This window comes from Hemicordylus capensis, chromosome 4 (assembly GCF_027244095.1).
Source record: "Hemicordylus capensis ecotype Gifberg chromosome 4, rHemCap1.1.pri, whole genome shotgun sequence".
NCBI classification, from domain to species: domain Eukaryota; kingdom Metazoa; phylum Chordata; class Lepidosauria; order Squamata; family Cordylidae; genus Hemicordylus; species Hemicordylus capensis.
The window spans coordinates 224,291,372-224,307,959 of NC_069660.1; the positions used below are offsets into that span (position 1 = coordinate 224,291,372).

General features: G+C 43.1%; 1 long non-coding RNA gene across 3 annotated transcripts; it reads right to left on the bottom strand.

Annotated features, from left to right (window-relative positions):
• Positions 1–372: 372 nt before the first annotated feature.
• Positions 373–16,284, bottom strand: LOC128324216 (uncharacterized). 3 transcript variants are annotated; one of them, XR_008306729.1, is made up of 6 exons: positions 16,121–16,284; positions 15,843–15,911; positions 13,265–13,409; positions 11,312–11,463; positions 8,237–8,352; positions 373–1,384 (listed from the first exon to the last, which is right to left on the bottom strand). It is a non-coding gene; the product is annotated as an uncharacterized LOC128324216 (long non-coding RNA). The 3 variants fall into 3 exon arrangements; XR_008306728.1 differs by lacking the exon at positions 15,843–15,911; XR_008306730.1 differs by lacking the exon at positions 16,121–16,284 and having other exon boundaries at positions 15,843–15,986.
• Between the last annotated feature and the right edge of the window lie 304 nt (positions 16,285–16,588).

The following is a 16,588-nucleotide window of genomic DNA, read 5'->3' on the forward strand; positions in this document are numbered from 1 at the left end:
CGAGTGCTGAACATAAAATATACATCAGGATGTCAGCCTCTCTGCGAATTTGGCCAGACACCTGTGTCTCTGCTATTGAAAGATCATTCTTACTTATGGCCATTTAAGAAAACATAACAGACTAGAATTTGCTGTATATTGTGGGCAAAGATAGCTTCTGTCAGCAATTGTTCAGAGCAATCGTTATTCAGGCAACATTCTCACTGAAGTTAATGAGACTTTTTGAGGGTGGATATCTTTTCCAAGAGTGTTGTAGGGACTTAGGTTTCATTAAAGAGAATGGAACTTTGGTGCTTCAAAGGTTTGAAATCTTTGAAAAATGGACCTGAATCAGGCAAGGTCTATAAAATACAAGTCTCTCTATGCATACTATTATTTTTCTTGTTTGTTTTATTTTCCCAATTTACACACTGCCTGTCTTGCCTAGTATAGACTCTAGCAACATTAAAGTAACACAAACCCATGATAAGAATGAAATAGTCAACAACAACATTATTAAAATAGTGCTGAACACAACTCAAACAATGCCTACTGGGATTTCAAAGAAGTTCTCTTTAAAGAATACAGAGTTGGCCACTGGCAGTGGCAAACTTCCATGACTAGGAGGCCACAGTGGAGAAGACCCTGCTCTGTGCCCATACTGATTTTATTTCCTATGGTGGTGGTACTCTGAGCAGATCTTGATGAGTATAGGCCTCTTTGGGAAAACATGCTTCCTGTGTTACAAAGGTATTGTGTTTAATCCCCAGCATCTTGAGTTGGCCCCAGAGAGCAAAGAGAGATACTGGATAGCATTTCTCTATTAAGCATAGGAAGGCATCATCTTGATGGTATAGGCATTGCTTTAGAGACTTACTTGGAGAAATGCATTCAGATCTGGCTCAATTTAATTTACATATACATATATATGATTGATTTGTGTGTTTACTCTCCAGTTTTACTACAACACATCTGAAAAGTGTTTAAATCAGTAATAAGAAAAAAGTAAAGTTAACATGATTTTTAAAAAAACAAACTACAATACAGTATGCCACAGAAACAAAGAATGAAAAAACCTAGGCAAATGTCAATGTTTGTAATTACATCTCTAGAGGCATCCGCATCTGTTTTGGCTCCTATCCCCCACTTTAGAGCCGCTACAATGCTCTGTGAATGTCCTAGTCAAAGAGATACTTTGTGCATCATATAGTTCAACATGCCTGAACAGATGTATTTTTGGTAGGTGATGCAAACAATGGGGAGGATACACTGTGAGTCACACTCCAGCACTAATACAGAGTGGTAAGGAAAATAATATAGTTACAAATTACAAATGTACTTCCCTTGCCTTCCTCAGATGTGCTGTTGGTGAGTAGTTGAAGCACATGATCCCGAAGGCGTCTTTCTGGACGGAAGATGAAAGCAATCTTGAATGCTTAATTGGGAATAGGAGACTACACTTCAATGATCGCATGATCAGTAACATACTTTACAAAGTTTTAAACACAGGCGCTCTGACAGAACCTCTAATCACGCTTAAAGCAAGATATTCATGCATGACTAGTTGCACTCATCTGTGCCTGAGAATGTGCATTTGAATACAAATTCTATTGAAAACAATTCAGTGTGCATAGATGACCTTGACACTCTGATGCACATTTCAAGGTGTATTTGAATGTGTACCATATGTATACCTGTGCTTCCTGATCCAGCAAGTGATGTGCAAGTGGAATCCTACTTATGCATGCAGATCTCCTTAGCTGTTCTGGAATGGCAACAAACATTAGCTGCAAAGCAGTGAGTCCTCTGTAGCAATGATGGCCAAACTTAACAAATTTCACAATGAGTGGGAATTATGTTGCTTGGATTATTTTATAAAGAAATCTAATGATAATTTATGTCATAAATTGAAATGTTATAGATATATTTATTTTGGTCACTGACCAGCAATAAACACTATGTGTGCAGTTTGTTTTATGAAACTGAATTACAATGATCTTTGTAACAACAATTATAAGGCAGGTCTTTTCTTCTTTTTAAAAAAACCACCTGTGCATGCATGTGTACAGTGTTCCGTATGCCTCCTAGAGACTCATGGAATCATGGTCACTGACTATGTACATAATTTTAAAGAGTGTGGAAAGGAAATCCAAGATAAATCTGAGCAGTTCAAACAGAATGGAAATGGAGAGATCCTCTGTGGTAGCAAGCATGAAATGGTCCCCTTAGCTAAGCAGGGTCCACCCTGGTTGCATATGAAAGGGAGACCAGAAGTGTGAGCACAGTAAGATATTCCCCTCATGGAATGGACCCACTCTGGGAAGAGCAGAAGGTTTCAAGTTCCCTCCCTGGCTTCTCCAAAATAGGAAAGGATTTATTTATTTTTAATAGGACAAGATTTTTTTTAATTGAACCAGCAAACTACCAAAGCATACAGTACGTTACCAAAGCACAATTATATACAAAGTGGTTATTTGCACATCATATATCTACAAAGATTTACAAACAAGGATTTGGTAACCCACAGGGTTATAAAGTATATGCACGCAGTACTGTAACTCGGGGGCAGGGGCGTATCTATGGTGGGGCAGGCAGGGCACGTGCCCCAGGCACCACTTGAAGGGGGCACCATTTTAAAAAAAAATTTTTTTAAGGCACCCGAAAACAAAATGGCTACCGTGCATGCTCAAATGGCCTCTGTGAGGCCCTAGGCCATGCCAGACCTTGCAGAGGCCATTTGAGCATGCGTGGTGGTCATTTTGTTTTCAGTGGCCATTTTTGTTTTTTAAAAAAAAATTTAAAAGTGGCCACCAAACATGCTCTAATGGTCCCTGCGAGGCCCTAGAGGTCAGTGGGGGGAGGGGATACCTTTGTAGACCCCCCCACGGCCTTTAGGAAGCCCCCTGAAGGGGCTTCAGGTAAATCTTTTTTTTTAAAAAAAATTAATATAAGTCACTGTACACATATTCAGTTTGGCACTTTGTACAGAGAATCAGGGCTTATGAATACTGAGCTGAAGCTTATGATCTAGGATTGTATTCATTTGCTCTTGCTTTGCTTCTTGTGATAAGTGAGTTAAATGTGATGTCTTAATAATATGGCTATTAATGGTGAGTTTGTCTTTGAATCAGTGTGAAATCCTTAGTATTAAGGCCCACTGGGAGTTTCTTGCTCTCTTTCTTTCATTTTAACTGTCTTTCTGAAATACTAGAATATATTCCAAGCAGTGACACAGTTTACTCTGCATATCCTTTAATTATTTTCAGAGTATCTGGGAAAAGTCAAATTCTCCATTTATGTTTAAAACTTATGTAATAGTGATGCTACAATGCATAGTAGAGAATTAGACAGGCACTTCTGTTTAGTTTTCCAAGTACACCTCCACACAGTATTTGGGTATTTCATGAGCCCCAGCATACTGAAATTTCTCATTTTCTAGCATTTTTTGGTCTGGCTACATCCACTGCTAAATAGTTTCTGAAATATTAAAAGATTAATGACCTTGTATTTTTGAGCTGATATTATAGTAAAGTAATCTGAAAGATTAGTGTCAGATGTTTGGACAGGGGGCGCAATTTCAGTGCTTGCCCTAGGCGCTATTTTCCCTAGATACGCCTCTGCTCGGGGGGCGGGGGATTACAAGGCACATCAGGTAATCAGGGGGGTTACGTCCAATTCCACAATTTGTCCCATTGCTTTTTAGAAGAGATACACTTGTCTTTTTGCACATAACCATACAAACTTTTCCAGAAGAAATTTACTGTCTCATCTACGTGAACCTCTTGGTCGCGTCTTCCCTCCCTATTCCTATGCAGGAGCATTGCATAAATGACATACAGGTTTACTAACCTGATTACGAGAAGGGGAACATCCCCATTCCCTAGTATGAGGGCACCCATTTCGTCCCGTTTCCTTGAAGGTTTCTTTCTGGGACTTCGAAAAGAGGTTCTATCGCTCAAACCCGAGGTTAGTTCTTCCCAAGTCTGTTTTTCCAAATCAGGCCACTCTAACAACTTGCTTACTCCCTGCCACACTCTTTTGACTACCACACACTCTTTTAAGAAATGTGAGTGGGTTTCCCTGAATGTCTTGCAGCTTGTCTTCCTTCTTCCTTTGCCCAGCAAGGTCAGAGAAGATAATTTTTGTTGCTCTCCCCTCTCTCCTAAAAGACTCTTTCCTAGCAGGTATATGTCCCCGAGGGTCGCACAATCTGCAAGTGAACAGTCCTTTAGGAGGGAGGGAGAGCACCGAAATTGTCCCCCTGCCCTCTCTGGGCAAAGGAAGAATGAAGACAAGCTGCTAGATTCCAAGCTCTTTGTGTCTCCTTGGGGCTTCTTTTGTTAGAGCACTGCTCCCTACACTGTTGTCTGGGAATGTCAGCCACTAACTAAAATGCCCTTTAAACATTAAAAATGAGGTTGATCTGTGTAGATGTAGGGATCGGTCTTGTGCGTTAAGGCACAAAACAGCCCTTAAAGCAATCATTTTAAACTTTCTGTGGTTTGCCAGGGGCACAAATTCAGAATATTTTAAAAGGTCAGGCCCCAGCTTCAGATGTACATTAAACTGTTTGCAGAGTGGTCAGTTAGTTTCAGGGGGTTTTGTCAGGCAGGGGGAGGCAGAAAATTGTTTCTTTTATACAGATTTTTCATCTCTTTCTCTCTTGTTTGAAATGATGTAGAAAGATGCCTTAATGATCCTCAAATGATGCTCTAGAGAGGAACTCCTACTAGAATGTAGGTGGAATAATAGACTTTTGGGATGTTTGCAGCATCAGCAGCTGCCTGCTGATGTATTTGCTTTTCTGTTAAAAGGAAACAGTGGTGTAAAAATAGATACTGGCATTTATTGGAAGCTTAGGCACACTGAAGTTTTACAGATTTAGAAAGTTCACTAATCACTATCAATTAAAAAACCTGCCTCCCCGACTTATAAATTAATCAGGATGATGCACACCACAGCAGGGACTGCAAGAAATATTTCTTTTGAACAAAAACTACCAGATGTAGTTTTATAGAGATGACAAGTGTGGAAGGCAAAGCAGACAGAAGACCCAAAACTTTAAATATTTCAAGTAGAATTTCCAATAGTACTTTGATTCTTCATGATGTGTGGACAGAATGCAAAACAAGTAAGGTTATGAACATCCACCCAAACTGCATGTTGCTAGCATGCAAAGTGGCAAAGAGTTTATACAGTATATGCAAACTATTTAAGCTGCATAGCTCTCCTATTACACAGGAACATGGGAAGCTGCCATATACTGAGTCAGATCATAGGTCCATCTCGCTCAGTATTGCCTACACAGACAGGCAGCAGCTTCTCCAAGGTTGCAGGCAGGAATCTCTCTCAGCCCTATCTTGGAGATGCCAGGGAAGGAACTTGGAACCAAGATGCTCTTCCCAGAGCGGCTCCATCCTCTGAGGGGAATATCTTACAGTACTCACACTCCCTCACGCTGACAATCATTGTTATGGCAAGTTCGTCTGAAGGGGCGGTGCCCTAAGCATAATTGCAGCAAATCTTTGAGCTGCAACCTGGCTGGATTCAGGATGCAGCTCATGGATTCACCGCAATCATGCATAAGCCGCCGTCCCCTTCAGAGAAACAGCACTGTAACCATGATCATCAGCTCGAGGGGGTCATTGGCAGCAGGGTAGCGTGACTTCTTCCCTGCTTTTGTCTGTTGTGACTGCCCGAGGCGCTCATAACATATGCATAGGGCTTCTCTCTCAGCCCTACTTGGAGATGCCAAGGAGTGTACCTGGGACCTTCTGCAAGTGTGCAGATGCTCTTCCTCTGAGTTATGACCCCATCCCCTGAGGAGAATATCTTACAGTACTCTATTCATCCAATTTATATACCAGCCTTCCTAAAGTTTCGCAGGGCAGTTTACATTAAAATCAAAAACACGTAATAAAAAAAAAATACCAGATTAAAATTAAAACTAGAACTAGATATCAATAAAGGCCAGGCTAAAAAGATGGGCCTTTAAGGCTCTCCTGAAGGCCTCCAAGGAAGAAAATCCTTTTATATCCATGGGGAGTATTTCCCATCACCCAGGAGTGACAACTGAGAAGGTCCAATTCCAGGTCACCACCAGATAAACTGGCAGCACCCCAAGACAGACCCCTCCTGATGACCTTAATGAGCCATGAGGATCTTGTAGAGAAAGGCACTCTCTCAGGTAACCTGGACCTAAGCCATTCATGGCTTTAAAGGTAATAACCAGCACTTTACCCAGAAACATATGGGTAGCCAGTACAACTGTTTAAGAACAGGCATAATGTGCTGTCTCCAAGCATTTTGAACTAACTAAAGTTTCTGAACTGCATACAAAGGCAGCCCTGCATAGAATGCATTCCAGGAGTCCAACCTGGAGGTTACCAGCTGGTGTACAACTGTTTTCAGGTCGTTCTCCTCAAGGAATGCGAACAGTTGTCAAATCAATCGCAGCTGGTAAAAAGCACTCCTGGCCACAGCTTCAGGCACCAGGGTAAGACTGGGATCCAAGAGCATTCCCAAGCTACAAACCTGTTCTTTCTTGGGGAGTATAACCTCATCTAGAATAGGAAGTTCTATCCTGTCTTGAAGATTACAACCCCCAACAATGAGCACCTCCATCTTGCTTCAGTTCAGCTTCAGCTTATAATCCTTCATCCGGGTCATGACTGCAGGCATTTAAGGGGCTAATGCCATTTCCTGATATTAATGTCAAGGAGAAATAGATTTGGGTGTTATCAGCATATAGATAACAGCCAGAACCAAACCCCGATGACCTCACCCAGTGGTTTCCTGTATATGTCAAAAGGCATTGGTGACTCAATAGAGCACTGAAGGACTCCATATAGTAGCTCCTGTTTTGAAGAGCAACTGTCACTAAGTGCCACCAGCTGAAATCTATCTGAGACATAGGGGCAAAATCACTGTAAAATAGTGCCTCCTATCCCCAACTCCCTCATGATACCATGGATGATCTTTTCGGAAGGATACCAAGACCCCTCAGAGCTGGTTAGCCACCACCCTCTCAATCATCTTACCCAAGCATGGGAGGTTGGAGACTGGCCTATAATTATCCATCACCCAGGGATACAAAGTGGGTTTCTTAAGAAGGGGTCTAACCCTTCTTATGTCCATTTCTTGAGGTGAACGACCTCCCCATATAAATAAGAGGCTCCCCATCTCTGGCAACTTTTTAAAAGGCACTGAAGACACATTTATTCACCCAGACATTTAATTAGATTTATAGTTTTAAATAATTTTAATACTGGGTTTTAAATGTTTTTAATCTTTTATATGATTTTAATTGTTAATTGATTTAATGTTTTAGATGATTTTAATTGTAAACTGCCCAGAGACACATGTTTGGGGCAGGATAGAAATATTTTAAATAAATAAATAAATAAAATAACCACTGCCTCCTTCAAACAAGGTGGCATCCTGCCCTCCCTCAGTGAGGTATTAATGATATCAACTAGGCCAGTTCCAATGACCTCCCTGCAAGATGAAATTAGCCATGTTGGTCAAGGATCCAAAGAACAGGTGGTAGGCTATACCACTCCAAGCAGCATGTCCACATCCTCAGGAGTCACAAACTGAAAGTGATCCAATGTAATCTTGCAAGAGGGATTGCTGGACACCTCTCTAACTGGCCCTGAAGAAACACTGGAGTCCAGATCAGCCCAAATGCAAGATATTTTATCTAAAAAAACCTCATTGAATGTATCACACTGAGACAATGTTTCTGGAAATAGATATGAAACAGAAGGGGCTTGAGTTAAACTTCTAACATTCCGGAATAGCTCTGCTAGACGAGAACTTGCAAATGCAATGTGCACAGAATAAAATCGCTTCCTTGCTACATGTATTGCCACAACATAGGCCTTAAATGCACTCTATACTTTGTCTTATCACATTCAAGATGAGCCCTCCTCCATTTGCACTCCAGTCATCTACCTTGCCGCTTCAGCTCCCATAGCTCTTCCATATACCATGGAGCTAATTTTGAAGTGGGTCAGATGATTAAGAGCAATCGTGTCTACTGCCCTGGTATGTGCCACGATCCACATGCAGTCACCCATCCAAATGTAAACCAAAGTAGGCCCTGCTGAGCAAAGGGGACAACTCATGATCACTACCACAAGACCAGCTCTCCTCCCTATCTCCTGCCTATATCTTAAAATAAATATCTAATTTACAAAAGTAGGGGCAGGATACAATTATTAGTAAATAAAGTTGACTCTAAACATGATCTTACCTTGATATATGGATAGTTCCTATGTTTTCCATAAAGCCATCCTTTGGCCCAGCTCTAGAAGGCAACGATCCACAGGCTGCACATTATATATATATTTTGGTCAACAATTCCAGGGGCTGCATTAAAAGTAATGTCAATAAAAAGATAAAGAAAGAGTTGCAGGTTCCAAAGGAAGAAATCTGATAAAATTAAAGTGTAATAGACACTTCAAACTGTGTGATCTGACCTAATAAGTTATTAATAGGGAACCATTACTCCTCATACATTTTTTATTAGCAAGGCATTGCCTTTTTGTCAAGATTAGTGGATTATAAAATATTTGTGCTACACAATATAAATGACCCTACCTATTAATAAGTCTCTTGAAAGATATGCTTAAATTGAATTACATTAAGGGGAGAAGTGCCAACCGAAAATTAGGCATAATTAATGGGAACACATAAATAAACCAGAGATAGAGGGAAAAGGACATTCTCTCCATTGATCATTCAGAGGATTAATTGCCAATATGCTCTAATGACATCCCAACTATTACTGTTTTTATAAGGGCCATTTCAGCGGATGAAATGTTCATGGTTTCATGAATTTCATGCACTGCACTTTATTGCTGAATGGGAAGTGAACTGATCACGTGCTTTGAAAACAGTCTGTATAGGGTCTGAAGGGCTGGAAGTACCAGCTTCAAATGCAGCCTACAACAAAGCCTTGTTAAATTCTTTTGCAGAGACAGAACACAGCAGCTTTGCACATACTGTAGTCAAGCACAAACCATTTCCTGTGAGTATGGATTACAACTCAGTAGAGCAATTTCCACTGAAAGACACGGTGAGGGCTACACCACTTTATTATTTTCCATGGGTTGCAGCCAAAGGTCCACTTAACACAGGAGTGCCTTAGAGATACAGGAAATTATTTTTAACATCTCATTCACATAATGGATAATGCAAATTGAGTCACACAGTGAATGAGCACCCTGGATCTTCTCTAACATATATATACCTCGTATAAGTGTTTTTTGCATCTCATAGCTGTGCCTCCAATGTACCATTGGGTAAAAGAAGCAACATTTTTGCTTTTCTCTCTCTCTTTCATCCTATTAAAAACTGCCAGAACTAAAAAGCACCCTAGAGTAGCTGCAATTTTTTTTGCAGATGGATTCTCTAGCATGGTTACAAAGTTTCCCTGAATCTCATAGTTGTTTCTGTTATTGGATAACAGATGCAAAGTTTTTGCTTCTCTCCTTTTAAAAGGCTCCTATTATTAAAGACTGCCAGAACTAAACATCACATTCATAATTTCTCTTTCAGGTGGATTAAATAAAACAATACATGCTACTACACTTTAATAATAGATTTGTGACTTACTTTAAAGTCTACAACAAGCCTTCATGAAATGAAAACAGATATTTCAATATTCATAACATTCTAAGTAAAAGGGTTTTTAAAAATAAAATAAAATCTGTTGATCACATAAATGCCCCTGCCTCAGCCTGTTGAACACAGAAATGACAGCAATCACATTTAGGGCATTCACCAGATGAACACCCTAAGCCTGTAGAGAGTCAGCAGCAAGATAATTGACATGCCCGGAGACACCCTGGTGTGAGACTTCTGATTGCCTCTGCCTGCCATTCATACTTACAATGGGCTTCTCAAACGTCTGAAGAGAGCTAAGGTGTGAATACGTGTATGTGCATAAACCATACATACATTGTATGTGCACTGAGTTCTGTGTCAATAGGGTGAAGGAGTGAAGCCAAATTCTGGACCAAAATTCAAAAGCCAGTTCAAAGAATCTTTTTCAGAGAGTTTAGACTAGTGAGCCTCAACTAATTCTCCTAAAAGGAGGAGGAGGAGAAGGTTTGAGGGTCTGGCTGTCATCGTTCCCCCCCCCCCCAATCGCTTGGACTTTACATCTGGCCCTCTGGGTTTGTGTTTCCATCTTGCCCTGACGAGGAGCTGCCTGCCAGCCTGCTGCCTTCAGAAAGCCTAACAACTAACACCTGTGTTGGCCAGCAGTCCTTTGTGGCAGAAGGGGCTGCTGGGAAGCTTTAGAGACTCATAAACACTGCTGAAGACACGCCGGCAGCATGCCTGTAGGCAGCTGCCAAAGGGGGCCGAGCCCTCAGGGGTGGGACCGAGGACTGGGGGATGGTTGCCCTGTGGGTGGGTGGATTTTTTGGGTCAAGTGCTGTTTTTATTGCCCTGAGTTGTGCCAAGCCTAGTTGATGAGATGTATTTGGGCTCTCCTGAAGGGGATGATGCAGGGGGTGCGCTTGGCAGCCTTGGGGCAGCTATTGCTGTAGTGGTGGGGAATAGAAGAATTGGCGCTGGCAGAACAGCTGGCTTTTACAGGGGAAGAGAAATTAGTAATTTATTAACTATTTCTACTTCCAACTGTTCTGACAACTCTCAGGCCTTGGGGAGCAGCATCAACTACCCACAGAGCCTGACCTTGCTCCTTTGTAATGCCAGGTCAGTTCAAAATAAGTCCAAAATTGTTCATGATTTGATCATGGATGAGGGAGCTGACCTGGCATGTATAACTGAGACCTGGTTGGGGGAAGCGAGTGGCCCAGTGTGGGCTCAGCTTCTCCCTCCAGGTTACTCAGTTGTGGTGCAGGTTAGGGGAAGTGGGCGGGGGGGGGATGGAGTGGCTGTGGTCCATAAAAATACTATCTCCCTTACCAGGGCCCCTGTGAGACAGTTGACCTATACTGAGTGTGTATTTTTGAGGCTGGGAACTAGGGATAGATTGGGGATTCTGTTGGTGTACTGTTCACCCCGCTGCCCAACTGACTCCCTAACTGAGCTGATGGAGCTGGTCGTGGAGTTGGTGTTGGAGTCTCCCAGGCTCTTGGTGTTGGGGGACTACAATATCCACTTTGGGACTGGCTTGTCTGGTGCGGCTCAGGAGTTCATAGCGGCCATGACAACTATGGGCCTATCCTAACTAATTTTTGAACCAACTCATGTTGCCGACCACACACTGAATTTGGTCTTCTGTTCAGATCAGGGGGGTGTTCCGTGGGTGGGGAATCCGGTGGTTATCCCATTGTCATGGATGGATCACTACCTGGTTAAGGTTGGTATCATGGCACAATCCACCCCTGCAGGGGTGATGGACCTATTAGGATGGTCTGCCCAAAAAGGCTGCAGGACCCAGCAGGTTTCCAAAAGGCCTTGGAGGGTTTCGATGCTGGTGCGGCCGGTGATTCTGTCGATGCCCTGGTGGGAACATGGAATAGGGAAATCAACAGGGCAGTAGATATTATTGCTCCTAAGCATCCCTCCAGACCTGCTTCTAAGATGGCCCCCTGGTACACGGAGGAGTTGCAGGGGATGAAGCGGCTTGGTAGGCGACTGGAACGCAAGTGGAGGAGAACTCGGCTCGAATCTGACAGGATGCAGCATGGAACCCATTTGAAGACCTATGCAATGGCAGTGCGCACGGCAAAAAAGCGTTTTTGGTCGGCGCGCATTGCGTCTGCCGGTTCACGTACAGCAGAGTTATCCCGGGTGGTGAGGAGTATAATCTCTGCTCCTTCTGCCTCAAATCAGTTCCCAGAGATACTCTGCTGTGACGTCTTTAGTGGGTTCTTTGGAAATAAAATCTCCTGTATTCGGGCCGACTTGGACTCAACTATTTCTGCAGGGTCTGTGAGGAAGGTATCCAGCAATCCCCTTGCAGTGTTAGGTTGGATCAGTTTCAATCTGTGACTCCTGATGACGTGGACAAGCTGCTTGGAGCGGTACGGCCTACCACTTTTTCTCTGGATCCTTGCCCGACCTGGCTGCTTCTATCTAGCGGAGAGATTGTTGGAGATGGCCTAGTTAATATCATAAATGCATCACTGGGGGAGGGTAGGGTGCCTCCTTGTTTGAAGGAGGCAATAGTTAGACCTCTTCTTAAGAAGCCTACCCTGGATCCCTCAGCGATGGATAGTTATAGGCCAATCTCCAATCTCCCCTGGCTGGGCAAGGTAATCGAGAGGGTGGTGGCTAACCAGCTCCAGGCGGTTTTTGGAGGAAACTGATTATCTAGACCCATTTCAAACTGGCTTTAGAACAGGCTATGGGGTTGAGACAGCCTTGGTCGGCCTGATGGATGACCTCTACCAGGGAATTGACAGAGGGAGTCTGACTCTGTTGGTCCTCTTGGATCTCTCGGCGGCGTTCGATACCATCGACCATGGTATCCTTCTGGGTCGCCTGGAGGAGTTGGGAATGGGGGCACTGCTTTGCAGTGGTTCTGTTCCTATCTCTCGGGTAGATCCCAGATGGTGGAGCTTGGTGACAGTCGCTCCTCAAAGCAGGAGCTGTTATATGGAGTCCCTCAGGGCTCCATTCTGTCACCAATGCTTTTCAATATCTACATGAAACCGCTGGGTGAGGTCATCAGGAGATTTGGTGCTGGGTGTTATCAGTATGCTGATGACACCCAAATCTACTTCTCCTTTTCATCTTCAGGAAATGGCACTCACTCTTTAAATGCCTGCCTACAGGCAGTAATGGGCTGGATGAGGGAGAACAAATTGAAACTGAATCCAAGCAAGACGGAGGTGCTCATTGTGGGGATCTAACTCACTCTGAGTTAGATCTCCCTGTTCTGGATGGGGTTACATTCCCCCAGAAGGAGCAGGTGCGCAGCTTGGGAGTACTCCTGGACCCAGGCCTCACCCTGGTTTCTCAGGTGGAAGCCATGGCCAGGAGTGCTTTCTATCAGCTTCAGCTTATTCGACAGCTGGGTCCATTCCTTGAGGAGGATGACCTCAAAACAGTGGTGCACCAGCTGGTAACCTCCCGGCTTGACTATTGCAATGCGCTCTACGTGGGGCTGCCTTTGTACATAGTTCAGAAACTTCAATTAGTTCAGAATGCGGTAGCCAGATTGGTCGCTGGGGTAACCCAGAGAGACCATATTACACCTACTTTGAAACAATTGCACTGGCTGCCGATATGTTTCCGGGCAAAATACAAAGTGCTGGTGATTACCTTTAAAGCCCTGGACGGCTTAGGCCCGAGTTACCTTAGAGAGCGCCTTCTTCTGCGTGATCCCCACCGCACATTAAGGTCATCTGAGGAGGTTCGTCTCCAGTTATCACCAGCTCGTCTGGTGGCGACTCAGAGGCGGGCCTTCTCTATAGCTGCTCTGGGGCTGTGGAATGCGCTCCCTGCGGAAATCCGTAATTTGAATTCTTTGTTAGCCTTCAGGAGAGCCCTTAAAACGTATTTGTTTGGCCTGGCTTTCCAGGGTTTTTAAATTCTAGCCCGATCTTGGGGCTTTTAATTACTGGAATTGTTTAATTGCTGTTTTGAAATGTTTTTAAATTGTTTATCATTGTTATATTGTTTTTAATTTGTTTAGCTTTTTATTGTTTTAGTGGTTTGTTTTAATTGTGAACCATTTTGGAAGGGCGGTATATAAATCAAATAAATAAATGAAAAATAAAGCAAAAAGCGGTAATAGGTCTGACAATTTGAAATAAATGGTTCAGGGGCCAGGGACTTAGTTTTCAATTGCGCAATTAATCAATAAAGAATAAATATTTTTTCTCAAGTTATAGTCATTTATAGAATTACATTGCAAACAAAGATATAATATTATTTTGAATGAGATTAATCTAAACTGGCTCAAAACCTGTTCAAAGTGTCTGAACTGGTTAACAAACCACCATTTAAATTTAGTGGCTGATAGGACAAGTTAGGCAATGTCTAACGTGTCCTTTTAATTTCAGTGGGACTACTCTGAGTAATTTTTCTCATCCTGTCAGCCAGTGCCTGAAACAGAACTCAGCTGAGTGTTAGAAAATACTGGTGAGTCTGAACAGGACCTGAACTCAGCACCAGTTCCTCCTTCCCAAATGGGGAGATGTGGTAGTGTCAGCAGCTTTTCTTCCTCTTACCCTTGGAGGGTGGAAGGGAGATACCCCCCATTCCCACTGAGGAGGAGTCGGATTCATTGCTGCATACTCCCATAAAAACTATCACAGAGCAGGGGGCCACTCGGTACTCATGTGCCAAGGTCCCCTACAGGCCTATAGTCTGGCTTGATAGTGGGATTTCCAATTGGCTTGCAAGCTAGGAAAAGAATGCTTGCTTAGAGGCTAAACTAACAGGCAGAGTCAAATGGTAGCAAATAAAAACTCAAGCAGGATTTGAGTCAATCAGAAGCAACTCATGTGACATTTGATTGGGGAATCAAGTCTCCTGCTTGAACAAAGAGAGTAGATCCCCACTGAAGCCAAGCAGAGTGTCCTTCACTGTAAGGCCAGAGGGCAAGTGTCAGCCAGCATGGTGTAGTGGTTAGAGTGCTGGACTAGGACCGGGGAGATCCGCGTTCAAATCCCCATTCAGCCATGATACTTGCTGGGTGACTCTGGGCCAGTCACTTCTCTCTCAGCCTAACCTACGTCACAGGGTTGTTGTGAGGAGAACCTGTAGTACACCGTTCTGGGCTCTTTGGAGGAAGAGCAGGATATAAAATGTAAAATAAAATAAAATAAAATGGTTGAATGGGGATTCGAACCTGGCTTTTCCTGGTCCTAGTCCAAAGCACTATGTTATGCTGGCTCCTTTTGCACAAGGGTAAAACATATCTATAAGCTGTGGAAATACATGCCAAGAAATTGTGACCAGTTACAGTTTCCAAGAATATGTCCAGTGTGTGTCCCCTGCATTTCCAAACATGCATCTCCCCCTTCACACATTGCACTGTTTGCTACCAGATGCTGGACACCAGGAAGCACAGCTGCCATGTAAAGAATGAAGCAAGGATTCAGAATTTAATTTCAGTGAGATTGCTAAAGAGTAAGAGACAGCTCTTAAATTCTTTTTACAAGCAGTGCTCTGTAGAGGCCACACCACCTGGTTTAAATAAAATATCAGGGTGATTTTGAGATCCACCTGCTTCTCTTGCTATGCAGATAAAAAACAACAACCAAGGGCCCATTCATTAGAAATAATCCACCTGAAACAAAACACCCAACACTAATCCCCTAAAAACCTTATCTACTCTTTGACACTGTTGTAACAAACACTTCCAAAGTCCCTTGCCAACATTGCTCATGTGTTCGGTGGATTTTAATTAGAGCTCTGAGAGGTTGGGAAAACTGGCTGACGGATCATGATTCCCTATTTCGCAAGGTACTCCAGCAGCCTTTTCACCCAACTTGCTACAGCTTAGAGAAAGAAGTGCAGAAAAGCACAAATAATACAAAATAGACCTCAAAGAGGTAGCTAAAGTGCTTGCAAAGTACAGGAGCACATGTTTTCTGAACTCTGCTTTGAGCTTATGAGTAGATCGGCCCTAGAAACCATTTATTTTCCCATCAAAACTTAGCAGTAGGAAACAATTCACTGCAAGAAATAACTATAAGCAGTCTGGAAGTTTGTACATATAGCCACCAACACCCCACATGAGCTTATAGCTTCACCTACCTTTCAAAGATAATAACCTTCCTACTCCACTTGCAAATACAAAATTTGAATTTAGGGAATAAATAGTGTTTTTAGTGACTATAAAGCTGCAACAAGTCCTATTTTTCACAAATTGTTCTTTATATGGTTAACTAAACTGTCCAGCTACAGAATACTTATTCACCTACTTTGTAGGCTGGGATTCAGCTTCAAACAAGATTATCCTCACAGTCAGGGATCGGGCAGGCACACGAAGTCTTCCAAAGGACAATAAAAAAATAGTTTACAGAACAATCTACATACAAAATGTCTAACTTGGGAGACAAAGCAAAGAGAAGTTCAGGAGGGAACAAGAAGGAAGCTCTATCATTCTCCTCTTAAAGATACAATCACATATCAACTGAGAGAAGCAATCTCTTTTTTATTTACAAAAAAACCCCTTCTTGTCTTTCTAAAAGGGACTTACCATTAATAGGACAAAGGAAGAAGAATGTCTCCTGGCCCATAGGCTCTGAGGGACGCCCAAGGCCAGTTCTTGCTGTGTTGGGAATAGTGGCCCAGATCCTTTTCCTCCAGAGCTCCTCTTGGGAGGCTAACCTGTCCACAGCTACTGGGGACAGAGGCGAGGCAAGACAAAAGCTGGGCCCTTGGAAGCAAGGGCAGAGGGCATGCCCAGGAGGAGGAGCAACAGCAGCAGAATGGTAGGTCGGGGCTCCTGACTCCTTCCCTAGGTCTCTCCAGCAGAAGTCTCAAATCCTGCACTGCAATCTCATGTTTGCAGGGACAAGGTAAAAGGAGTGTTAAAGGTAGTGAGTAGGGAGTCCTAGAGAGCCTGAGTATAAAGAAGGCGTCCCACTCACCCACTTGCAGAAGGCAGTAGTTGATTTCTCCTCCTGCTAGCATTAGCTTCTGTAGGGACCTGGTGAGTGCAAAG